Raw genomic sequence first — 27,524 nt, 5'->3', positions numbered from 1 at the left:
AAATACAGATTTTGTATATAGTAGTGAGCATGGTCGAATCCACAGGAACTGGGGATAAACTTGTTTCCTTTTGATTCAAGATAATTGGGGGATTTTAGGATTAAATGCTAACGAACTAAATAAATCAAATGCGAAAAAAAATTAATTGACAGAAATAAATGGGGAAACTCTAGCCAAGGGTATACTTCAGAAATGGTTCATGCAACTGATCATCGATTCATATATAATTCCAATATTCATCAATAGATTGGTTATAGTTGTCATACACGCGATAAACAACCAGCCTTTCCTTAATTTCTCAAAAGTTAAGGTACGACCATTAACTATTTCTCTAACCCGAAAACAACCCTAGGTACGACCGTACGATTTAATTTCTAGATTGCATTAAGGTTTAGAAAAGCCCAATCCTAATTAACAAACATGCTACGAGGGTTTGTTTAAACTAGATCGTATGTTTCCCTGACATAAACCCAATTATGTCAGTTGCTACTGGGACAGAGGTAATTAAATAATTACGGATTCGACTACCCCCAATTAACAAATAGACTACGTGGATAATTAATATTGCGCAACTATTCAATCATACACAATAGCCATAACCATTAAAAGCAGAAAACATACAAATACCAATAAATGAAGCAAACAATTAAAATAATTTAGATATCGCAGTTATTATTGAACCAAATCTTCAGTTGTCCCTTGACTAGAAATACGAAGTTAGTTCTCCATTAATGGAGAACAAGCCATGTAAAAATCTGTTTTAAGCTTCCCCATTGTTTCTCTCAACAAATCGGTAAAAAGGAAAAGTACAAAGACAAGTCACAGCCCTACTCTCCATTCCTATTTTGTAGCTTCTTAACAAAACTCCTACCGAATGTGTTGCTGGCTGAACTCTTCATCACGCGGGATCCGACTTGTTTTTCCTATTTTCTCGTAATTGATTAGTAATCCAATACCAATTCCATTCCTAAAAAGATTCTTATCACAATTTAATTTCCTAAAAACTCTCCCAATCACTTGAGAATGATCCCGCGAAATCAGGAAGGTCTTGATAGCTATCAAATTAGGAAATTGATTTGGATTTGAAGATTGCCCAATATCAATCCCGACTTTCCGATTTTGAGTAGTGAACTTATGCGTGCCCATATGCAACCATCAGATGTTTTTCATTAGAAAATTTTCATTTAAACACTTTTCATTGCCGCTCCTAAAATAAGCACAAAATACCAAATATAAGTAAAATCTATCAAATAAATAACAAGATATTTGGCAAAAATCAAGGAAAAAATAATTATAAATTTAGTAACAAATTATAACTTATTAATTTCCCTCACACCTAAATTATGCTTGTCCTCGAGCATGAGAACAACAAGTCAAACAAATAAAATCAAACAATGGCTATTGTTCAAATTTTCTATTGTCAAGATACAATTAAAACACATGTCAAGTATTAGTGGTTAAGTTTCAAGAAATATCTCTCCAATTAGCTTTCAAGATCAAGAATTCTTTTAATTTATGACTAACTAATCTAAGAATATAAAATATTCAACCAACATCCATAAGCAAATGGTTCGACTATTAAACAAAATCTCAACATTAAAATTCATGAATCAGCAGGCTAACAATTCATTCACATTTTTCACTATTAGCACTTTTTTTTTCTAAAATATCCCCACACTTGATTGATTTTTTTTTTTCAAGGGGAATGCTTAGTCTTTAGCCATTTAAGCATTTTGACGCGAACTCCGACATTGGCCAAATGAAAGAGCCCGGTTACTCAGCCATCATTGCTTAAAAACCACATACTCATTATTATCGTCACTTTTTGACGCAAAAGTCGATATTTGTGGTGAAAATTCCGGGTTACTAGACAACGATATCTAGCGGAGTATAGCTAAACATGATTCAAATAAGTGCCAAAAATAAAATTAAATACCACACAAACCCGCTTCGTTTCTTAAACATGGAGAACTAAGATTAATAATTGAACCAATTTGCATAAAAAAATACTAGACAAATATTTACAATGTTTAGAGAAGTTAACCAAAAAATGCAAAAGTTATAAAATCTCAAATATTCATCAAAAAGATACCCTTAAACTCAACCATGTCATACTTAACACCTTAGAGTGTAAAATCTTAGCAATAGAAAATTTTGAAACATCTAACCATCGTTAATCAGGAATAATCACAAATATGCACAAAGATAGGCAACAATTGGATAAAATTCGACAAAGTCAAACAAAAAATTCCAACAAAAATGCCTACACTTGCACTTTTCCAATAAAATACCAATATACAACTCCCCTCACACCTAAATCTTACATTATCTCCAATGTAAGAGATAAAGAATAAAAGACGAAACAAAAGAGACATTGAAACTTCCCTGAGTATCAAAGGTGGGCTGTGACACAGCTGTAAGTGAGAGGCAAAAGACATGTAGAGCTCGATGGCAAAACTGATGAAAATGAAGGTTATGATCAGCAGCTAAGGATGTCGAGTGGCTCACGATAGATAAGGAAGAAGTATGCGCGATGAGCAGTTATAATCAGGAAAGGGAGAGAAGAAGAAAAGAGAGAAAGAAAGAGGAACGAAAAAGAAGAGAGAAAGAAAGAAAGAAAAGGAAAAGGAAAAAAAAAATTTAAACCACTACGTTAGACGTGGGCACGCTTAACTGCCCTTGAGTCTTCTGACCAACCCACGGAAATTAAGATCCTTAAGCGTGACCACTTGACGTGGGCACGCCTAACTACTAGAGAGTCTTCTGACCAATCTTAAAAAATTGAGTTCTTTAAGCGTGATCACTTGGCGCGGGCACGCCTAACTACTAGGTAGTCTTCTGTCCGTCAAATTAAAACTTTCTTCCTTAAGCATGACCACTTAGCGTGGACACGTCTAACTAGCAGTTTCTTACCACAACAATAAAACAAATCAATAAATGACACTAACACTTAACAAAAATTTCAAAAATATAAGAAAACTAAAACAAAGAAAAGACTTGGGTTGCTTCCCAAGCAGCGTCTTTCTTTAATGTCTTTGGTTAGACATCACCACGTTTATTCATGGAGGATAAAATCGTGTAGCTCATTTCAATGTTTCATCTTCTATGTATCCTTGATATCCTTCGTAAATAGAGTAATTTTGAGCACACGAGGTACGGTCTTCTATGGATCAGTAGATGGCGCAAAACAAACAAGTGATGATCTTAAATCTTCACTCACTCCTCCATCAAGAGCACTTATTGGTTCGAGATATTTTGCCATCATGACTCTTAACTTATTCCTGTTATGAAACTCAAAATTTTCTGATATAATAAAATCAATCTCACTAACAGGAATTAAAAAATAAGAATCAAGAGAATATTGATTAAAGAATTGAGGAGATGTCACCGCATTCGGCGATTGTTCACTTGAGCAATTTGATGTTAGGGTCTCATTTCTTGTACTTCAACTTTCTTTTCAACTGCATCTTTAGATCTATCTTCTTCAGACACTTGTAGTTCCATGTCATTTATCAGGATAATTGCACTCTCATCTTCCTCATGGTTGATAATAGTCCGTGAGGGCAATTCTTCACATATTTGAGAAGTCAATTGCGTTATCCTAGATGTCAATTGATTCACTTGATCTGCCAGGTTACGCATGCTCACTTGTGTCTCCTGATGAAAATCCATCGTCTCCTGTTGAAGTTGATATGTGTTAACAGCTATTGATTTTATCATTTCTTCAAGAGACATACCTGACATAGATTATGATTATTGAGACTCTTGTTGTTGAAAATCATTGGCCCGATCGCATAATTAAAATTGGAATCATCCCACCATCCTTGATCATACTCGTTTGAATAAGGGTCATACCACATTTGATATTGAAGTGAAAAATCTCTAAAAGTATCGATTGGAGCACTTAGACCATCTTGAAATGCAGGGCATATGTCGATTGAATGATCTGAGGTAAAATAAGTTTCACAATTTGTAACAGTCCATTGATCATTAGAAAAAACACGAGTCTCATAACCCCTTCTAGAAATAAAATTCAATTTATCACCAAAATACGGAATGTTAGCAACCATAAACTATATATAAAAAATATAAGAGAAAAATAAACAAATAAAAACAAGATGAACTTAACAAGAAACAAATTAATCAGGTACCAGTCCCCGGCGACGGCGTCAAAAATTGACAGGTGTTGAGCCTGTACAATAATAAATACCTACTCGAGAAAAATACAAATTTTGTATATAGCGGTGAGGAGGGTTGAATCCACGGGAATTGGGGATAAACTTGTTTCCTTTCGAGTCAAGATAATTGGGGATTTTAGGATTAAATGCTAACGAACTAAATAAGTCAAATGCGAAAAATAATTAATTGACAGAAATAAATGAGAAAACTCTAGCCAAGGGCATACTTCAGAAATGGTTCATGCAACTGATCATCGATTCAAATATAATTCCAACATTCATCAATAGATTGGTTATAGTTGTCATACACGCGATAAACAACCAACCTTTCCTTAATTTCTCGATAGTTAAGGTACGACAGTTAACTATTTCTCTAACCCGAAAACAACCCTAGGTATGATCGTAGGATCTAATTTCTAGATTGCATTAAGATTTAGGAAAACTCAATCCTAATTAACAAACATGCTACGAGGGTTTGTTTAAACTAGATCGTATATTTTCCTAACATAAATCTAATTATGTCAGTTGCTACCAGGATAGAGGTAATCAAATAATTACGAATTCAACTACCCCCAATTAACAAATAGACTACGTGGATAATTAATATTGCGCAACTATTCAATCATACACAATAGTCATAACCATTAAAAGCAGAAAACATACAAATACCAATTAATGAAAGAAGTAATTAAAATAATTTAGATCTCGCAGTTATTATTGAACCAAATCTTCAGTTGTCCCTTGACTAGAAATACGAAATTAGTTCTCCATTAATGGAGAACAAGCCATGTAAAAATCTGTTTTAAGCTTCCCATTTTTTCTCTCAACAAATCGGTAAAAAGGAAAAGTACAAAGACAAGTCACGACCCTACTCTCCATTCCTATTTTGTAGCTTCTTAACAAAACTCCTACCGAATGTGTTGCTGGCTGAACTCTTCATCACGCGAGATCCGGCTTGCTTTTCCTATTTTCTCGTAATTGACTAGTAATCCAATACCAATCCCATTCCTAAAAAGATTCTTATCACAATTTTATTTCTAAAAACTCTCCCAATCACTTGAGAATGATCCCGCGAAATCATGAAGGTCCTGATAGCTATCAAATTAGGAAATTGATTTGGATTTGAAGATTGCCCAATATCAATCCCGCCTTTCCGATTTTGAGTAGTGAACTTAGGCGTGCCCACGTGCAACCATCAGATGTTTTTCACCAGAAAATCTTCATTTAAACACTTTTCATTCCCGTTCCTGAAATAAGCACAAAATACCAAATATAAGTAGAATCTATCAAATAAGAAGATATTTGGCAAAAATCAAGGGAAAAATAATTATAAATTTAGTAACAAATTATAACCTATCATTCAACGCATAAATATTAAGGCCAGATGCTAATAGCTAATACCAAACTTAATAAGGAATGAATTAAACAAAATCATTGTTTTAGGGCATACATTCCAGCAATTGCTCCAACCTGACAATGTTAGCAGCCAATTCTTTCGATGAATTTGCTATCACTATGTAGGCAAAATATAGCCTAAAGATTATTGGTAGAAAACTTGAGAAATATATCAAAGATGAACAAGAAAGAAATAGTTTCAAATTGTGAAAAGAATTCACTTTTCTTTGGGCTATATTTGTTCATTATTTGTGCAATGAAAAGACAAATGTCCTCTAAGATAAGACAAAGTTTGTCCGTTTTTGATAGAGCGGTAATTTTGCACATTTTACACTATCATTTTGTCCTAATTATGGCTACTCATGGTGCTAAGAATTGGGATTCTGCTCTTATTTCACATTTGTGTAAATTACAGGTGGTTGGCGTTAAAAGTAATCTTTTGAGACAAAATTCCAGAAGACCCTTTGTTTTAGGGCGTGTTCACGCCAGAAACTAAGGAGACTCACCTAAAAGTCGGACCCGCGGGCTTGGTAGCAGCAGGGCCAGCTACGAGACTAGGTCTATGTGGACCAGGAGCATGGGATTAAAACCCTTAGGAAAAGAAGGGCTACGACAGACATTTCTTTCTCTGTGGGGAGCAGCAACAAAGCAAAAAGGGGGGCCTGATTCACATGGGATCAATTATAAGAGCTTTGGCTTTTGTTGAGTCAGACATCTTTTGTCTTTTGGCCTTCAACAGCAATTAGCAAAGCCAGATTCACGTCTAATTGATAGTTTAGCTTTAGTTTCTTTTTCCCATAGCGGTCAGACGCTGTAGAATTTCGCTGGCTTTCTGGCTTTGACACTTTTGACTCTTCTGCTTTTGCTTTGGCTTTGTACAACTTTCGTTGGCTTTCGCATTGTATTTTTCGGCTTCAGTACGAACACCAACGCAGAGAAAATGAAGACTTTTTCTTTTTTCTTTCTTCGGTACTTAACCGTTCCTAATTCTTTGATGTGTGTGCGGATAGAATCAATCAAATCACGCGAAATTGATACGATAAGGAGCGGCTAGTTTTCTCCTCTACCCAAAGGTTGACGCGAAGGCGCGGTTCATAATATCTGTGAGATCTAATCGAATCTTCATTATTTCTTCCAACTTATTGCTATTCGTGCATTTTCTGGATTAATTGTTCATGGGTATTTTATTAATTGAATATCAACGGCCGGGTATTTGATTTAATTTAATAGCCTACTGTCACATTAACTAAATTGAATCCGTAATTGTTCGTTTAGTTGATACCTAGTGACAACCACCATAATTGACTTTATGTTGGGGGAACTCAAGATCTAGTTTAAATAAGCCCTCTTAGCATGTTTATTGGTTAGGGTTGGGTTCTTCGAGTTTTAATGCAACTGGGTAATTAAATTCCTACGATCGTATTTAGGGCTATTTTCTGGTTAGAAAAGCAGTCAATGGTCGTACCTTGACTGTCAAAAAAGTAAGGAAGAACTGGTTGTCAGAGCTTGTTGATAACTATAACCAACCTAGTGATGGATAGATAAAATATCTTTGCATCGATGATCATTTAATTGGACCGTGTCTGAAAAATTGATCCTTTGGGTAGAATTTTATTAATTGCTATTTTTAGTAAATTGTACTTGTGGAGTTATCTTTTGAATTTTATTTATTTTATTTTCATTTTCATCCCATTAATCATTCCCTAATTTTATTCTATTGACTTGGAAAGAAATAACTTCCTATCCGTTCCCTGTGGAATCGACCCTACTTGCTATTGTATGCAAATTTAATACTTTTATAGACAATTCAGGTATATCGGATCAAGCAAACTTTTCGGGAATAGGGTGAATCAAGTAACCCATTGCACACCTATGGTCCGTGCTCCAATACTTGGATTTGTTCTATAATTAATTGTGGTGGTAATTAGGACTTTTTAGTAATTATTATTGCACAGGTTCGTCACCTGTCAATTTTTGGCGCCGTTGCCGGAAGCGGTGTTTTGGTTAATTTTGTTTCTTTCTAAGTTGTTCATTTTGGATTTGTCTGACATTTTTCTAATTTATGCATCATTCTTCTCGTACAGGTGAATTAATTTTGACGCAAAAGTAGAAAAGACTGCGCGCTAAACTAGGAAAGAGACCAGACAACTCAGGAATGAGCAATTTAGCATTGCCTCTCAGAGATTGGATCCTGAGATTGAGTCAACAAATTTGAGTGGTGAAAATTTAAGTGACCCAAGCCAAGAGAATATCCCTATGGCGATTGCAAGAATACCAAGGGAGTTGGCTACTCCAGAATTACCCCAGCAGCCTTTGTGCATCACATTCTCAACTTTGGCTGAAAATACCTCATTCGAATTGAAGTCAGGATTAATTCACCTCCTACCCACATTCCATGGCCTCTCAGGTGAGGAGCCCCATAAACACATCCAGGAGTTCGATGTGCTATGTTCCAGTATGAAATCCTCAGGAATTACTGAGGAGCAGATCAAACTCAGGGCCTTTCCTTTCTCCCTCAAGGATGCAGTAAAAGATTGGTTATACTACTTACCCGCAGGTAGTATCACAACATGGACCCAACTTAAGAAGAAATTTTTACAAAAATTCTTCCCTGCATCCCGGGCTGCAAGTCTAAGGAAAGAGATATGCAACATTAAGCAATATCTTGGAAAATCCTTATATGACTATTGGGAGAGGTTCAATAAGTTATGCACTAGATGCCCACAGCATCAAATTAGTGAACAATTATTTATCCAATATTTCTATGAGGGACTCTAGGCGTCCGATAGGAGTATCATTGATACTGCGAGTGGGGGAGCGTTGGCGAACAAGACACCAAGGGAAGCATGGCTACTCATTGAATCGATGGCAGAGAATTCTCAACAGTTTGGCTTCCGTGAGAGTAACAATACCCGTAGGGTCAGCGAGGTAGAGACGTCGTCCATTCAGCAATAGATATCGGAGCTAACATCTTTTGTTCGATAATTAGCTGTGGGAAACATGCACAAAACAAAGGCCTGTAGAATTTGCACAAATGTGGGCCATCCCACTGACTCATGCCCTTTGTTGTAAGAGAATAGGGCTGAACAAGTGAACATAACTGGAGGCGTGCCTGCGCCTCGTAGGTAGTATGATCCATACTCCAACACGTACAATTCGGGTTGGAGAGACCACCCCAATTTCAGCTATGGTAATAGGCCACAGAATTCATTCTCCAATCGTCCACCGGGATTTCAACAACCTTGGCAACAAAAGTCTCAATCTTCGGCTTCCAACTCAGGAAGTTCCTGGAGAAAATTGTCAAGAGTTTGGCCATGATTACCACTCAGCTCCAGCAGGAGACTAGGACCCTAGTCGCGAGCACTACTCAGTTCCAGCAGGATACCAGAGCAGACATGAAAGACATGGAGACTCGCATGGGTCAAATGGCAACTGCCATCAATCTCCTGGAGTCCCACGTTTATGAGAAATTGTCATCACAACCCGAAGCAAATCCCAAAAATATAAGTGTCATGACATTAAGGAGTGACAAAGAGGTGGAGAGACCTAAGTTGGTAAATTCGAAAAGCAAAAGTGAGAAGGAAATAGAAAAGGAGATTAAAGAAGAATGACACATTCATGGAGACCCTAAGGTAACTCTTACTCCATCAATACCCACTAAATCTAATTTATCTCCTTTTCTATGCAGGTTGGAGAAGACGAAGAAGGCGGAAAAAGAGAAAGAGATCCTGGACGTATTCAGAAAAGTAAAAATCAACATCCCTTTGTTGGATACAATCAAGCAAGTATTGAAGTACGCGAAATTTCTCAAGAACTTGTACACCCATAAGAGAAAGTTGAGAGGGAATGAAAGAGTAGCGGTGGGAGAAAACGTATCAGCCATACTCCAAAAAAAACTTCCACCCAAATGTGGGGATCCAGGTATGTTTACGATCGCTTGTAAGATAGAAAATACACCGATCAGGAGAGCCATGTTGGATTTAGGGGTGTTAATCAACGTGATGCCAACAACCATTTATGCGTCCCTGAATCTTAGGCCATTAAAAGAAACGGCCATCATAATCCAACTAGCCGACCGCACCAATGCCAATCCAGAGGGGTTAGTTGAGGATATCTTGGTTCTGGTAAATGAATTAGTCTTTCCTGCAGATTTTTACATCTTGGATATGGGAGATGAGAAATCATTAAACTCGTCACCTATTTTGTTAGGTAGACCATTTCTTAGCACTGCCAGGACTAAAATAGATGTAAATGAGGGTATTTTATCAATGAAATTTGATGGTGAAAGGATAAATTTTAATATTTTTGATGCGATAAAGTATCCAGAGGATTCTAACTCAGTCTTTGCTTTGAGTGTTATTGAACCCTTTGTGCAAGAAACTTTCGAATTGGATGGTGAGGATGCATTGGAAGTGCCCCTGACCAAGCATCTAGAATTGGGTATAACTCTTGATGTGGACCTGAGGGATGAGTTGCACCATGCAGTTGAAGCCTTACACTCACTACCAACCGTTTTTCCAAGGTATGAGCTTACTTCTTTATTTGTGCCAGAGACTCAGACAAAGCTGCTTCCTTCAGTTGTGCAGGGACCGGAGTTAGAGTTTAAGGCTCTCCCGAAACATCTAAAGTACGCATTTTTCGGAGACCGGGAGACACTTCCGGTAATCATCTCTGTACATTTATCTTCAAGTCAAGAGGACAAACTGGTGCGAATCCTTAGGGAGCATAAGGAAGCAATTGGGTGGAGTATAGCAGATATCAAGGGAATAAATCCATCCTTATGCATGCACTGGATTCTATTCGAAGATGATGCGAAACCGGTAAGACAAGCACAACGGAGGTTGAATCCTCTGATGATGGAAGTTGTAAAAAAAGGAGATATTTAAACTCCTGGAGGTGGGGATTATTTTTGCTATCTCGAACAGTCCTTGGGTGAGTTCTATTCAAGTGGTCCCGAAAAAGGCGGGAGTGATCGTAGAGGAGAACCAGGAGGGTGATATGGTTCCAATTAGGAAAGTTACTGCCTGGCGTCAGTGCATTGACTACCGGAGACTAAATTTTGTGACTAAAAAGGACCATTTCCCTCTCTCTTTTATTGATCAGATGGTGGAACGATTAGCTGGTCGTGTTTATTATTATTTCTTGGATGGTTTTTCAGGTTACTTTCAGATCGTGATAGCGCCAGAGGACCAGGAAAAGACTACATTCACATGCCCATTTGGTACGTTCGCTTACCGTCAGATGCCTTTCAATCTCTGCAATGGTCCAACAACTTTTCAAAGGTGCATGGTAAGTATATTCTCCGAGTATGTAGAAAAGATTATTGAAGTGTTTATGGCTGATTTTAGTGTATACAGGAATAGCTTTGATAAATGTCTTGATAATCTAGTTTTGATTTTGAAAAGATGCATAGAGACGAACTTGGTTCTTAACTGAAAAAAATATCATTTCATAGTAGAATATGTAATTGTCTTAGAGCACATTATGTCGGCTAAGGGAATAAAGGTAGACAAAATTAAAATAGATCTTATTTCTGCTCTACCTTACCTCGTATGTGTACGGGAAGTACGTTTTTTTTGGCCATGCAGGATTTTACAGGAGATTTATAAAAAAATTTTCAAAAATCGGAGCACCCTTGTTCAAATTGCTGTAAAAGAACGTGACATTCGATTTCATCCATGAATGCAAAGTGACCTTTGAAAAATTGAAAGAGTCGTTGACATCGACACCCATCATTCAACCCCCAGATTGGAGCCGGCCGTTTGAAATTATGTGCGACGCAAGTGATTAGGCCGTAGGGACTGTGTTGGGATAAAGAATAGGCAAGGCAGCGCACACGATTTACTATGCATCGAGAGCATTGAGTGGAGCCCAACTTAATTACTCTACGACAGAGAAAGAATTACTTGCCGTTATTTTTGCACTAGAAAATTTTAGATCAATTTATTGGGTGCGAAAGTAATTGTTTTCTCTGATCATGCAGCCTTGAGGTACCCGTTGGTGAAGAAAGATGCAAAACCGAGGCTGATTAGGTGGATCTTGCTCTTGCAGGAGTTCGATCTAGAGATCAAGGACAAGAGCGGAGCCAATAATTTGGTGGCTGATCATTTGAGTCAGTTGCTCACAAATAAAGAGGATCTGCTGTTGAGAGAGTCATTTCCCGAGGAGCAATTGCTACCCATTGATTAATCGATACCCTGATATGCTGATATTGTAAATTTTTTGGTAACAAATTAATTGCCTTTAGGTTGGCCAAAGGTGAGAAGAGATAAGTTGAGAAGTGACGCCAAATATTATATATGGGATGACCCTTACTTGTGGAGGCAGTGCTCGGATCAAGTGATAAGAAGGTGTGTAAGTGCCGGTGAATTCCATTCTATTTTGACTTTTTGTCATTCATTTGTATGTGGGGGGCATTTTGGGCCAAAACGTACAGTTTGTAAGGTGTTAGAAAGCGGTTTTCTTTTGCCAACTATTTTTAAGGATGCATATTTGTTCTGCAAATCTTGTGATAAATGTCAAAGGGTGGGGAATATTTCTCGTAGAGATCAAATGAGTCAAACCCCATATTGTTTGTTGAAATTATCGATGTCTGGGATATAGATTTCATGGGTCCCTTTCCCTCATTTTTTGGTTTCTTATACATTCTCCTTGCTGTCGATTATGTTTTCAAATGGGTGGAGGCAAAGGCCACCCAGACTAATGATTCGAGAGTGGTTGCAGAATTTATTAAATCTAACATTTTTGTTCGCTTCGAAATGCCGAGAGCTATAGTCAGTGACAGGGGCACCCATTTTTGCAATAAAACGATCGCTGCTTTGTTTCGTAAGTATGGCGTGCTCCACAAAGTGTCCACTCCCTATCATTCACAGACGAATGGTCAGGCCGAAATGTCGAATAGGGAGGTTAAGTAAATCTTAGAGAAAATGGTGCGACCTGATAGAAAGGACTGGAATTTGAAGTTGGAAGATGCTCTTTGGGCCTACCGCACTACATATAAAACACCGATTGGGATGCCCCCATACAGGTTAGTCTTTGGGAAGCCATGCCATCTCCCAGTGAAATTTGAACACCGAGCATTCTTTACGCTTAAGCAGTGTAACATGGATCTTATGAATGTCAGGGGACATAGAAAGCTCCAATTACAAGAGTTGGAGGAACTAAGGAATGAAACCTATGAGAATTCAGCAATTTATAAGGAGAAGAGCAAAGTCTTCCATGACCAACAAGTCGCAAGGAAGTCATTTGTCGTAGGGCAAAAAGTTCTCCTTTATCACTCGAGATTTAATGTTTTTCCGGGTAAGTTGCGTTCGCGTTGGATTGGTCCATTTGTCATTTTTAATATTTTTCATTATGATGCAGTGGAAATCCAAAGTTTTAAGACGGAGAAGAAGTTCGTAATCAATGGTCACCGTCTTAAGCCTTATTATGAAGGGTTTAATAGTGAGCAAGTGGAGATTATATCTCTTGATGATCCAAGTCGTGAGGTCTAAACAGCTGATGGCCATGTCTAGCCAAAGACATTAAAGAAAGGCGCTGCTTGGGAGGCAACCCAAGGAATACAGAATTAGTTGTGATCATTTTTCGTTACTTTGTGATTTTTCAGTTCTATTTTTTTATTTTGATTGTTTTTGTGGTGATGAACAGAAGACTAGGAGTTCCAAGGCGTGGGCCCACGTCTTGGAAGGGGTACGCCAGGTCAACTGTGCAAATTGGAGACTAGCAGTTCCAAGACGTGTCCACGCCCTGAAAGGAACTCTTTTGGACTTTGTCAAGATGCGACGGTCAGAAGACTACTGCCTCCAAGGCGTGCCCACGCCTTCCAACCTGTGCAACAACAAAAGTCAAAATTGACCGGGACCCTCTCTGACCCCACTTTTCTACTTTACTCTTTTCCTTGTCTTGTCTAGGCTAGTTAATGTCCGTTGTTTGGGTTTTTACTCTACTCTTTTCTTTGTTTGGTATTAATTTCACTTTCTTTCTTTTTCCTTTGCATTCTTGGTCCATTGTCGCCGCCACTCGAGCGCCACCGCAGCGCCCCTCTCTCTCTCTCTCTCCCTCTCTTGCTCTCCTTTCTCGAACGCCTCTACCGCCGTCTGCCGCCGCTCAAGCCTCCACCAGCGTGCAAATCCAGGGTGTACAGGTCCTGCACGCGACAACCCGGGCAACGCGCAAGAGTCTCCCAGCAGTGCGCACCATTCCCAGCGCTCCTCTGCCCGCCTGCCAGCCGCGCCTCAGCGCACTTATTGCGCAGCCCCAGCAGTCGCGACCCCAGGCTCGCGGCCTTAGTGTGCGCACCAGCGTGCGCGACCTACCCAGCGCAGCCGCCAGATCTGCGAGCCCCTGAGTGCGCCCTGCCAGCAGCCCATGCGCACGACCAGCACCAGCGCCCAGCGTGCCGCGACTTGGCCATCCGCGCTCACCATTCCCTCCTCCGTGCGCTGCTACAGTGCGACCAGCCCACAGGTAGCCTTTTCGCGCGCATTCTTCCCTTAGTGCGAAGCCCAGCCGTACGCGCAGGCCTTCTCCCCTCAGCATACCTCTAGCGAGCGGGTCCAACCTTGAGCAGCAACTGTGCTCGCACTCCTCCGTCAGTCGTGCGTCGCCTCGTGACCCTCTCTCTCGCCGTGCATCTCTATCACGGTCTCCTCCAACGTGGAAAAGGGGTAACTCTATTTTGCTATAATTTTTGCCATTGGTCGTTGAATTTGGAATATGTGCTATATTTGACTCGAATTTGGATTTGGCTATATCTGTGGGTTATGGTAAATCGGATATTTGGTACATGTGGCAAATGATTCACCCTCTTTGGACATATTTGACTGATAAATTCATTGTTTGGAGTTTCGATTCTGCTTGTCTTAATTATTGGTTGCCTAGTGACGCCAGTGAGGGATTTTTGTGTCGATCTGCCTGTCCTTGTTTGGTGGGGTAATTGTGCTCCCTCTTTGCTATTGGATTGCTGACTATTGAGTATTATTTGTTGACTGTGGTTCCCTGTCCTCTTTTGGTTGTTGATTGGCTGTCTCTGCACTTATTTACACTTTGCCTATGGTTTCCAAATGCCTCCGAAAAAGGCAACAACTTCTGGGGCATTTGGGTCCCAACCTCGTAAGAGGCAAGCCCCAATTCAAACCCCCATTCGTTCCCGTTTAGGCCTCAATAAGAGTACTATGTCTCCTGGGGAGTGAGGGGAACCGGTCACTAACCTTACAAGAGCACAACAGGATTGGTTAAATAGCTTGGTGCACCGTCCTTTTGCTCCATGTAAGTGCTTCCATGCCCCAACCCTGGACCATTTGCAAATTGCACGAGAAGTTGAACAGTCGTTCTCGGCAATAGGTTGGCAAAAGTACCTAACCATTGATTACCCTACGTTTGAGGAGTTGTGTTGTGAATTCTACTCCACCTTCGAGTTCATCAAAAATGAATTCATCACTTTGGATGAGGAGGGAATTATTCAATTTAGATTAAGAGGTACCCAGTATAGTATGTCCATTAATGAGTTTAATCTAACTTTGGGGTTTGTTAGTGAGATACAATTTTATCCGAAACATATATAAACAGTGCGTGTGACTACACCAGACCGTTTTCTACTGATTACATTGACATTTGGAGGGAATGGTCCACGGATCCTAAACTTTACAATCCGAGTCAGTTCAAGGCCTCTCATCTGAAGGATCCAGTCTTAAAGGTCATTCACAGGTTCTTGGCTCACAATTTCTCGGGCCGGAAGGATTCCTCCGGCACTCTTACCAAGGCGAAATTTTATTTTCTTTGGTACATGCGCAACAAAGTCCAGATTAACTTTGGATATTGGGTGGCTACTCAAATGCAATCAGTCATTCAAAAGCGCAATAAATCGGTGATTCTCGGCTCACTCATTACTCACTTAGCCATTCGACTGGGATTTCTTGACCTCGACAAAGAGCACAATTTCGCTCTAGTTCGTGAGATTAAGCCACTGGATTTGCACAGCTTGGAGCGGATGGGGGTTATTTTCAAAATAGGAGATGTCTATCAGATTACGCCTCCTGACGAGGGCGGGCCACAACCCCGGGTTCCTCCGATTGCCCCTTCCACTAAGTCTCTACCCCATCCAGATCAGGCGGGTCCGTCCTCCTATCATCTCCCCCTCCTTGGGAGTCCCAATATCGCTTCTTCCAGGATTCTATCCATGAGCTAGGGAAGCGTGTTGAGGGACTAGATGACTGTTTTAGGGCGTTACAGGTTTTTGCCCGTATTCAGACAGAGAATCAGGCGGCTTTCTATGCTCATATTGGATTCCAGCCCCCACATTCTCCGCCTCCTTAGGATCTCGCTGAACCCTCTCGGTGGTCAGGGAAGTTTCTCTCATTTTCTCCTACTACTTCATTTGTCTTTTCTACATTGAGGGCAATGTAGGTTTTAATTGTGGGGGAGTGGTTCCCATCATTTCTTTTGGGTTTCCATTATATCTTTTGGCTGTGTTTACTTAACAAAAGAAAAGCAAAAAATGGAAAACAAATAAATGAAAACAATGTAGTTAGTCGGTTTTTTGTTCATTTCTATGTTTGTTAATGCTGGAGCGTGTTGCTATGATGAATTATACAATCATGGCGGCTTTCTATGCTCATATTGGATTCCAGCCCCCACATTCTCCGCCTCCTTAGGATCTCGCTGAACCCTCTCGGTGGTCAGGGAAGTTTCTCTCATTTTCTCCTACTACTTCATTTGTCTTTTCTACATTGAGGGCAATGTAGGTTTTAATTGTGGGGAAGTGGTTCCCATCATTTCTTTTGGGTTTCCATTATATCTTTTGGCTGTGTTTACTTAACAAAAGAAAAACGAAAAATGGAAAACAAAAAATGAAAACAATGTAGTTAGTCGATTTTTTGTTCATTTCTATGTTTGTTAATGCTGGAGCGTGTTGCTATGATGAATTATACAATCATGGTGCACAGGAATGGGGTCAAATATGCTAGCTGAGCATTTTGTTTTTCCTTGGCAATATCGTTGATTATTGAGTGTGCTGGACTTGACCCACTTTTATAACTTTTGGAAGCTTTTGGGTCTTGCATGAGCATATTATTCTTGTTTGCTCTATTTTTGTTTGATTGAGTGGGTATCACACATGATATTGATATTCTAGAACTTACTATTTTGCACATGTCGAGGCCACATTTTGTTGAATTGGATGCATTTGAAATGATAAGGGCATTTAGGATTTAACTTTCTTTAACTTTCTAAAAATCATGCATTCATCGTGTCTCCCAATAGTGAACCAATTTGAGCTTTTATCCTTCGCTTTTGTTTACTCGTGTTTGATAACCCATGACCTCTTTAGACTTTCGTGTTCAACCTTGTGTCATTAAGAGATGTCTGAAATTCATTACTTATGCAAGGCAAATAAATCTATGGTCGCAAGTGTTGCCAGAATAGATGCTGTATGGTGCGGTTTCTGTACATTTGAGATCGAAAAGAAAAAGAAAAAAAGATGGTGAACAGTAAACTCTGGCTTACATGGCATGCCTACGCCTTGCAAGATATTTCCCTTGTTCCTTTCTCAAAAAAAAAAAAAAATTGGCGACAATTGCACAGTGGGTGTAGCAAATGAAACTGCCTTATTTGTGAAACTCCTCTGGTGAAGCATTGTGGTTATATGGTGGGTTTCGGACATTCTCTTGACACATTACCCCCTATCTATATAGTCCTATCCCACCTTTTACCTAAACTCCATTACAACCCTATCAAAGTCCCTTTGATTTGTGTATTTAGTTCACTTTTCAGTGGTGGAGATGTGATAAATGTGTAAACCTATGGTAATGTCATTCTGTGACGTTGATTTGAGCGTTCCTTGTTTTTACACATTCTCTTGTAGGTGACGAATATTCCTGTTCATACTTTTTGGATAACTATTTGTCCGGTATTCTAATTTCGGCGATATTGTCAGGAATGAGGGATGTCTATGCTAGTATAGATGACTATGAAACCGTTGCTATCTTAATTATGCTTCTGAGTTCCGAAATGCTTGAGGGCAAGCATTGTCTAGGTGTGGGGAGATTTGATAGAGCGGTTATTTTGCACATTTTGCACTATCATTTTGTCCTAATTATGACTACTCATGGTGCTAAGAATTGGGATTTTGCTCTTATTTCACATTTGTGTAAATTACAGGTGGTTGGCGTTAAAAGTAATCTTTTGAGGCAAAATTCCAGAAGACCCTTTGTTTCAGGGCGTGTTCACGCCAGAAACTAAGGAGACTCACCTAAAAGTCGGACCCGCGGGCTTGGTAGCAGCAGGGCAGCTAGAAGACTAGGTCTACATGGACCAGGAGCATAGGATTAAAACCCTTAGGAAAAGAAGGGCTACGGCAGACGTTTCTTTCTCTGTGGGCGGCGGCAACAAAGCAAAAAGGAGGGCCAGATTCACGTGGGATCAATTAGAAGAGCTTTGGCTTTTGTTGAGTCAGACGTCTTTTGTCTTTTGGCCTTCAGCAGCAATTAGCAAAGCCAGATTCACGTCTAATTGACAGTTTAGCTTTAGTTTCTTTTTCCCATAGCGGTCAGACACTGTAGAATTTCGCTGGCTTTCTGGCTTTGACGCTTTTGACTCTTCTGCTTTTGCTTTGGCCTTGTACAACTTTTGTTGGCTTTCGCATTGTACTTTTCGGCTTCAGTACGAACACCAACGCAGAGAAAAGGAAGATTTTTTCTTTTTTCTTTCTTCGGTACTACACCGTTCCTAATTCTTTGATGTGTGTGCAGATGAAATCAATCAAATCACGTGAAATTGATACGATAAGGAGCGGCTAGTTTTCTTCTCTACCCAAAGGTCGACGCGAAGGCGCGGTCCATAATATTTGTGAGATCTAATCGAATCTTCATTATTTCTTCCAACTTGTTGCTATTCGTGCGTTTCCTGGATTAATTGTTCATGAGTATTTTATTAATTGAATATCAACGGCCGGGTATTTGATTTAATTTAATAGCCTACTGTCACATTAACTAAATTGAATCCGTAATTGTTCGTTTAGTTGATACCTAGTGACAACCACCATAATTGGCTTTATGTTGGGGGAACGCAAGATCTAGTTTAAATAAACCCTCTTAGCATGTTTATTGATTAGGGTTGGGTTCTTCTAGCTTTAATGCAATTGGGTAATTAAATTCCTACGGTCGTACCTAGGGTTGTTTTCTGGTTAGAGAAGCAGTCAATGGTCGTACCTTGACTGTCAAAAAAGTAAGGAAGAACTGGTTGTCAGAACTTGTTGATAACTATAACCAACCTAGTGATGGATGGATGAAATATCTTTGCATCGATGATCATTTAATTGGACCGTGCCTGAAAAGTTGATTCTTTGGGTAGAATTTTATTAATTGCTATTTTTAGTAAATTGTACTTGTGGAGTCATCTTTTGAATTTTATTTATTTTATTTTCATTTTCATCCCATTAATCATCCCCCAATTTTATTCTATTGACTTGGAAAGAAACAACTTCCTACCCGTTTCCTGTGGAATCGACCCTACTTGCCATTGTATGCAAATTTAATATTTTTATAGACAATTCAGGTATATCGGCAAACTCTTCAGGAACAGGGTGAATCAAGTAACCCATTGCACATCTAGGGTCCCTGCTCCAGTACTTGGATTTGTTCTATAATTAATTGTGGTGGTAATTAGAATTTTTTAATAATTATTATTGCACAGGTTCGGTACCTGTCAGTTTCCAATATGCACTTATGTGACAAACCAACAAGGATAGTAAGGTATGTTTTAGAAAATTTAGAGGTAGAGGAATGATACCCTTGATTGAATAGGGTAGCTAGATTTGGCGCTGAATCTTGCCATATTTTGAAAATTTCCAACCGTGCGTTCGCCAACTGGAGAAATCATTAGAAGAAAACCTCTTCTCATTATTCTTTGGAAAAAAATTATGTCTATTTTTAACAAATTTGATTATCATTATTCTATTCAACAAAGTTCTTCAGTTGTTGCTGTGTGAGTATTATCGAATGAACATGTTCCTGAAGTTCAAGAGTATTACCAGTATAGACTAATTGCATATAATAATGTCAAAAAAGGAAAAGGAAATCATTCTCATTTCAAACTTGGCATGAGGAACCCTTCGGAACAAAGAATAAGTGAATGAATTTTCATTATCCCTCACCCTAGGTCCCTAACCTCCCGAGGAGTAAGAAATCTCCGGACTTATCAAAATATTTTTTGATTGAGTCCTTGTAGCATGACAGATGCGGTAAATTGGGCAGCTTCCTGAAAATTTCAAGAGAAGCTCCTACAACTCATCTTAATTGCAAAGTAGACCCTCTGCTAATATTGCCGGCTTCCTAAGCTCCACAACCTCCCCTAAGGCCCTAACTCTGTTCTGTCTTCAGAACTTGTGCATACCTGCTATGCGCTCTTTCTATCTTTCTTTTGTTGTACCGTTGCCTCCTCCTATTCCAGTCAAAACCATTGTTTTCAAAATCAGATCGAACCGACCAGTTCGACCAATTGAACTGCCCAACCTTAACTCTGGTATTAAACCGGAGAAGTAATGTAAAATCATTAAGAATTGGCTAAACTTTTTGAACTTGTGAAAATCGGATAAACCGTGAATAGGCGGTTTTTTTAATTTACTATAAAAATAAGTTAAACACAACCTGCACTCAACGATAAAAATCCAGCACTCACTAGTAGAGCCGTTTTCCTCTGTCCCTTGGTCCTTTTTCCCTCTTTTAATTTCAAGATCTCCATAGATTTTGTTCCTTCCTTCAAGCTTCCTCTACAACTACATAGATTACAAATTCTCGATCTGCAATCTAATCGGAAAGCGAACAAGGTGTTGAAGACTTTATTTTCTTTTGCCAAATTCGGGATCTTGAGCTCGCTCAACATTTAAATTTTTCCTCGTTGAAGATTTCGATCTGTATGTTTTCTTTTTGGGTCTTTAGTGCTAATTAATTTTGATTTATTTTTCTGTCCCTTAGTTTTGATCATTTTTTTTAATGTAAAGTTCGACTTTGATTTTTCCCTCAACGAACCTCACCTCCTGGTCATGGCTAGAGCTGTTAAACGTAGGCTCGTTCGAAAGCCTTAAACGAACGAACACGAACGAATTTTTGTGTTCGTTTAATAATCGAGCGAACACGAACATGTTCGTGAATTTTAACGAGCGTTCGCGAACAAGGACATAATTGTCATTTGATAAATTTTAGGGTTACTCATAAGAAATTCTAAAACTTTCCCCTTCCTTTTCCAACCTTATTTTTGTTTTCCTTCCCCATTGGCCGCTGCTGAAAATTTTTACTTGTCTTATGGCTGAATTTTTATATTTGAAGGACAAATTACTTTGTTTTATTTGTTGTTTTTATGTTAATGTTGGTTATGCAGTTATTGAATAATGGAATTTAGTCATTTAGTATTTTAATTATTTTTTAGGATGATTAATGATTTGTGTGGCATATTTAAGGCCTAGAATAATCTGGATTCGAACTTTTCGAGCATGTTCGCGAACGGCTCGTTTATGTTAAACGAGTCGAACACGAACACGAACACGAATATGAACTTTACTTAACGAGCCGGACACGAACACAGATTTAGAGTTCGAAAGTTAACGAACGAACACGAACGGAGTTCGAATCGCTTAATGAACAGAGCTCAAACATGAGATACTCGATTCGTTTCGGTTCGTTTACAGCTCTAGTCATGGCGACAATTAAATATCAACATGTTTATTCTTTTTTTTTTTTTTTTTTTGGCTTCAACTCAACCAGGAAAATTTGAGCAGTGGTTAATCCACTAATGGATGTTCTATCAACCCATACATACCGGATTGTCCTAGCAGGACACCCGTATATCAATTCCTCATTTACACATCCATAAATGTTTACTCTGCTTGTGCCAACCAATAACAACAGTAGGGAGATAAACTAAGAAAGAAGGCATTCTAATTCTTTTCTTTCATTTGAAACCCCTCTCCTCATTATTCAACCAAAAAAATTAAAATAAAAAGATCTATCAATCCCAACCTTGGACCTCTGACTGGATTTATTGCGTGGATTATTTATCTAGATTGGAATAATAAGTCGAAGCTCTCTTGAGCAAAATTACAGCAAGCTACTTTTCCAACATAGCTGCTTTCTTTTCCCTTTTATTGTTGTTCCCTTGAAAAGAAAAACTAGAACAATTAAAAAAAAATTTAAAAAATACGGAAAGTTTGAATCTAAAATCAATAATTCAAGACGAAGATGATGATGATAGTCTGAGAGAGGCGGAGATGTTTAAAAGGACAAATTTGCCATCCATATTGAGACATTCTTGTGTTTTACATATAAAACCGGACAAACCAGTATTCCTTTCCCATCAATTATAATGTTCAGTTGGATTGTGAGAGAGTCATCTACTCATTTTCCTACTAATTTCCGCACCCTTCAGTGAAACTCTTCACGGATGAAATGCGAACAAATTCCACTTCGACGATCAAAGTGCCATTCACGAGGAAGCCTTTAGAAGTATCCGCAATATCATTCAATGATTGGAAGGCACCAAAACCCCAGTTGCCTTCTAAACTAGTGAACAAATGATCAGCTGCAAAGTGGAATTGGTCAAAATCACCGAAGATAAGAACATAAAAAAAAATGTTTTTAAATTCTTCATTTGAGGTTAAGTCATGTATGGAAAGATATACGTCGGATTGATTGACCTGTTCTCTCAATATCCTCGCCATTCAGTTGGTGTTTTACGCGTAGCTTGAATTCTGCATACACGTTAAGGGTAGTTTTGGAGTCGAGTGATTCTAGACAGAGTGAAAGATTTTTGCCTTTGTTAGCTTCTGTTCCTCTGGGAAAAAGCTTTAGTCTCCTGAGATAAATAAAGAAGCCACAACATTTCTTAGCCAACTGATTAATGTCCCTATCATCTAATCAAACACAAAGTCATGTTAGAAAAGTAACATTTGACCAGTCAGACATCTCCAAAGCACTGCCAAGTGCACAGCGTCATGAGAACAAAAATAACTTTGAAGAATGGGAGGACATACCACTTGAAACCTTGCCGAGTAAAAACGTCAGAGAGTCTCATCTCGTTACTCTTAGAATTGTCAACTGTTTTCCAAGTGTAAGTTGCGGTGCTAGGTTCCACAGGCAAAGCCAGACACTCTCCTCTGCCCTTATAACTGTTAACGGAAACTTCCACTCCAAAAACACATTTGTCCTGCACAAGATATCCATTTTCTTCATCTTTGAAAACATCAAGTTGCATTAGTCGAGGAAGTCCAGTGTCTTTCTTCAGTGCATACAAGTGTCTGAACTTCCCACAGACATCTGGTTGTAATAGGAGAGGAAATGATTATAGCGCAAGTTATTATGTCTAATTACACGTACAATGGAAGAAGGCTAGAAAAAACAGAATATGAAAGACAAAGCTTGGAAACTAGAAGAAGAAAACCTTGGAAAGTTAAGTACTTCTCTTGAATCTGATCAAGCACAAAAAATGTACAGTTCAGATTGATCTCCCACCCAAGAGGCAGAGCATTAGTCTCTTCGATTCTCAAGTAAAGGGATATGAATCCTTTTCCATTTCTTTTTTGGTCACCATTGGGGTAGAGGGAAAGCTTCCTTCAGGGGAAAAGACCAAAATAATAATAATAGTAATTTTCTTGAGCATTGTGTAAAACAGACAAATGCATACATATATAATCATCAAAATGCTCTTGAGTGACTTCCTTCCTAAAAATTTTGATCAATTTGGGATTTGAACTCTAGAGTTCAGATAATTTGTTTGAGGCTAAACAGAAATTAAATGATATTCAATTTAGAATTAGCTATTCACAAATTTGTGTGTGTGTGTGTTGGGGGGGGGGGGGCAGGAGGATATCTAGATTAATCTTTGTGCGTGACATATGAATTTCTACGACGATTAACAAAAGAAGTTTATTTGCCTAAGAAAATAAATTAAATGAAATTCAGTCTTGACATAATGAGAATCAGACTCAACCATTTATAACCACAGGCTTCAAAAGTCATTGAATCATAACTCTTTGCGTCTGATTTTTCTAGAATTTTAAGAAGCAAGGAGAATGAGTCAATCTGCAATATGTAGTGCGCTGGAGGCTTGTCTCTAAGCAATTTCATGGTATCTGCAAATCAGAAATAAACTTCTCATTAACACCTTCAGAATAACAATAACGCTGCCAAAAATATGATATATACATGATGTTTAGATAGAATCTGCAGTATTTTTTACTTTTGTTAGGTTCAATTTGATCGAGTAACTTTGGTGCTTCCAAGTCGCATGAAAGATCGAGCACTTGCACACATATTACGTATCAGAAATTCATAAGTTCTAAAATAATTTCATAATGTACGCTACGTCTACAAACTACAATAGTTACTGACACAATTGTCAAACTAGGAGCAATAATTCTCCGTAATACACAAGCCATAACTTGTAACCTACACAGCTTCAAATACTTGTAGTAAACCCATATACTTCAGCGATTGCCAGCAAAATCGTGTGTTTTGAGTAGATATTGCAATAATTATCATTCATGATGCATGACATACACAGAGGATCAACAAACTTCAATTGTTTTATTTAAAATTTAAGAGAGAAATTAATGGCTTTTCAGCTGTAATGCAGATAGACGTTTAGAAGAACGAAAGATACCATCAGCTTCATTGCTTCCATGCATGGTACTGCAAGTTCTTTCCTCCTCCATAATCATACTTTAAGTTGATTATTAAATTCTTTTGATTTATATATAGTCAAGAGCTCATCAATTTTTACGTCCTGAATAACTGAATAGCATTGAAGCACTTTGGTAAGCTCAATGGTCATGCTGCTAAACTCGAAGGGTCATTGTGGAGGGCTTTTCAAGGTTGAATTGACTCCTGCATTCTCCAACTGATAGATTGTGCCAAAGCAAAGCCAAAAAGGATATACCCAATAGATACACGAATCGCTTGAATAAACCTCAAGAGCTCATCCATTTTTATGTTCTGAATAACTGAATAGCATTGAATCACTTTGGTAAGCTCAATGGTCATGCTGCTAAACATTGTGGAGGGCTTTTCAAGGTTGAATTGACTCCTGCATTCTCCAACTGATAGATTGTGCCAAAGCAAAGCCAAAAAGGATATACCCAATAGATACACGAATCGCTTGAATAAACCTCACTAACTTTGCCTAAAAAAAGAGGGGGGGGGGGGGAGCCTCACTAACTTTATGATAACCTTACCTGTAAACCACACATGTGGTTGTTAAATCATTCGAATCTATTGCATGGTTTCAGTCATTGAGTTATTTTGATAATAAACTATGTAACTTCAACTGTTTAGAGTGCAGAATTTCTGTCCTGCGGTCTTTTTTCGATCAAGATTACTTGTCGAGATTGACAAATAATTTTATTTTAGGTCACAACAATACTTCCTGTGAGACTTCGAATTTTATAGAAATTAAGGATCGACTAAGTTTACACGACCCTTTAAGGTTTAGCCAAACCACAAATCAGACCTTGAGGTAAGAAAGTAACAAAGCCTTAAAAAACAGCCCCTCCTGTTAGCTGCTGTCAGCAAAAATAAACATGTTAATCAACACCATTCTATTAGTCTTGTTTTGTCCACCAAGCAAAACCCTAGGCATAATTAATTGCAGCAAAATAACCGCCTTTATTCTGGCCGCCAATAACGGATATCATGTTCTTCCAGTACAACTATCAGCAAATTATTTCCAATCGCGAATAAATACATAGCCCACACAATCCTTGAAGGCAAAGAGTTGCTTAAGTTTACATAAGTCGTCACTTTCCTGCAAATCATTGAAATTCTAAAGCTTAGTTAAACTTTGGGAAGGGAGAAACAAGAAACTAACTGGTCCCTCCATCCCACTTTGATAGTTCTGTTTCTTTTTTCACACAGTTTAAGAAAAAGTAATTAACTTTGTTGGAAAAGTAAATTTAAATTACTATTTTCCTAAAATACCCTCACATTAAATATGGTACAACTTTATAAGAACTTGAATTGATGATAAAAAAAGAATCAATTTTCATTAAATGTGGTAGGTTTATAGTAACAACTACTTACATTGAATAAGGGTATTTTAGAAAAATTAAAATACAACTACATTCTTCAATTGGAAAGTGGACTACAATTTGGGACAGATGAAAAAGAAATACAGGACTATCAAAGTGGGGCGCTCTGTTTTAAAACTCGGACCGGACTGGCCGGTAGAACCGGGAACCGGCCAGGTAGCCGGTCCAAGTCATATTAAAAAACCGGAAATTTAAAATCCGGTCAAAGCCGGTCAAAAACCGGGTTTGACCGGGAAAAAACCGGTTTTTCCGGTTCAACAGTAATTTTTTTTAAAAAAATTCAAACTTTTTAATATTATGTTTTGACCCCCTAAATTATTAAAACTTATTGATATACCTCAAATATTTGATACTTTATAAATATTGTCCTAAAATTTGATGTTATTTTTCAATTAAATTCATAGTTTTAATTCTAAACTTGTTAATATTTATTAAATAATATAAATTGCTACTTGATTGTTCTAATTTCTTTGTATTTTCTTGTTAAATATATTTGAAACATCAAATATATATGAATATACCTTTATTAATATCAATATATTATTAGATATTATATATATAATATTTTAATTTTTAAATAATTTTTATTTATGACGTCATCCGGTTCGACCCCTATCGACCCCCGGTCGAACCCATTGACCCCTGACCCCTGACCTCGGCCGAGTCACTATCCGGTCCGGTTCCGAAAACATAGGTGGGACGGAGGGAGTATTTCTAATTTGAGTTGATTTACCATTAATTTGTTTCTGAAAATGTATATTTAGAAAGGAAAAAAAGAGACAGTAAAGTTCATCCCGTTAGTCTATTAACCATGAAATAGTCAGTGCAAAATAAAAAACCGAAAACAAGCGTACCAGAAACGGGGTCCTTTATAGGACAAGGATGATGCTTCTTCACCTCCGCCATGCTTGTGCTGCTTATTTCCTATTCTTTAATTTCTTGCTGAATACCGATGCAGAAAGTAGTGGATCTACTGTATTGTCTAATCTCTAGGAATAGAAATGAAGAATTGGAGAATACAACTCGAAGAAATTAGGAAAATTGAATGGTATTGATGAAGAAGAGGAAAGTTGGAGGGAAAAGGAAGGTACAAGAATCAGATTTAGAGGAAATTTGGAGGGAAAAGGAAGTGTTAGCTGAGTTTAGTGATTTGTTGCTTTTGTGGCAGGAAGCTGGTAGCTGGGCGTGCTCGCATCTAGTGGTCATGCCTAAGGAAGGAATTTTTAATTTGACAGACAGAATACTATCCACTAGTTTGGTGTGCCCACGCTAGATAGTCACACCTAAGGCATGAATTTTCGTTTGTGGGTAGAAGACTTTTCAATAGTTAGACGTGCTCACACCAAGTGGTCACGCCTAAGGCATGAATTTTCGTCTGTGAGCAGAAGACTCTCTAATAGTTAGGCGTGCCCTCGTCATGTGGTCACGCTTAAGGAACTTAATTTCTGAGGGTTGGTCAGAAGACTCGAGGGCAGTTAGGCGTGCCCACGTCTAACGTAGTGGTTCTAAAAAAAAATTTCTCTCTCTCTTCTCTCTTTCTTTCCTTTTCTTTTTCTCTTTCTCTTTCTTTCCTTTTCTTTTTCTCTTTCTCTTTCTTTCTTTCTTTCTCTTTCTTTCTCTTTCTTTCTCTTTCTTTCTCTTTCTTTCTTCTTTCTTTCTCTTTTCTTCTTCTCTCCCTTTCCTTTCTCTTCCTTTCTTTCCTTTTTCAGCCGCAAGACCACAACCTTATGACATCAAATTCTGCTGCTCGCGCCGTTTCTGCTTGTCACCACCGCTACCACACCATGCTGCTGCCGCTGGTCACTTTCCACGGCCATCTCTGGTCTCGTCGTTAGTTTGGCATCTCTAATCTTTGTTTGAGGTAAAGTGGAGCTGCTTGA

General features: G+C 38.4%; 1 non-coding gene across 1 annotated transcript; it reads right to left on the bottom strand.

The window, feature by feature from the left end:
- Positions 1-8,201: 8,201 nt before the first annotated feature.
- LOC113781805 lies at positions 8,202-8,308 on the bottom strand. Its single transcript, XR_003469710.1, has one exon. It is a non-coding gene; the product is annotated as a small nucleolar RNA R71 (small nucleolar RNA).
- Between the last annotated feature and the right edge of the window lie 19,216 nt (positions 8,309-27,524).

The sequence above is a fragment of the Coffea eugenioides genome, chromosome 8, assembly GCF_003713205.1.
Source record: "Coffea eugenioides isolate CCC68of chromosome 8, Ceug_1.0, whole genome shotgun sequence".
In the NCBI taxonomy this organism is placed as follows: Eukaryota; Viridiplantae; Streptophyta; class Magnoliopsida; order Gentianales; family Rubiaceae; genus Coffea; species Coffea eugenioides.
This window is presented reverse-complemented; position numbering and strand designations above follow the sequence as displayed.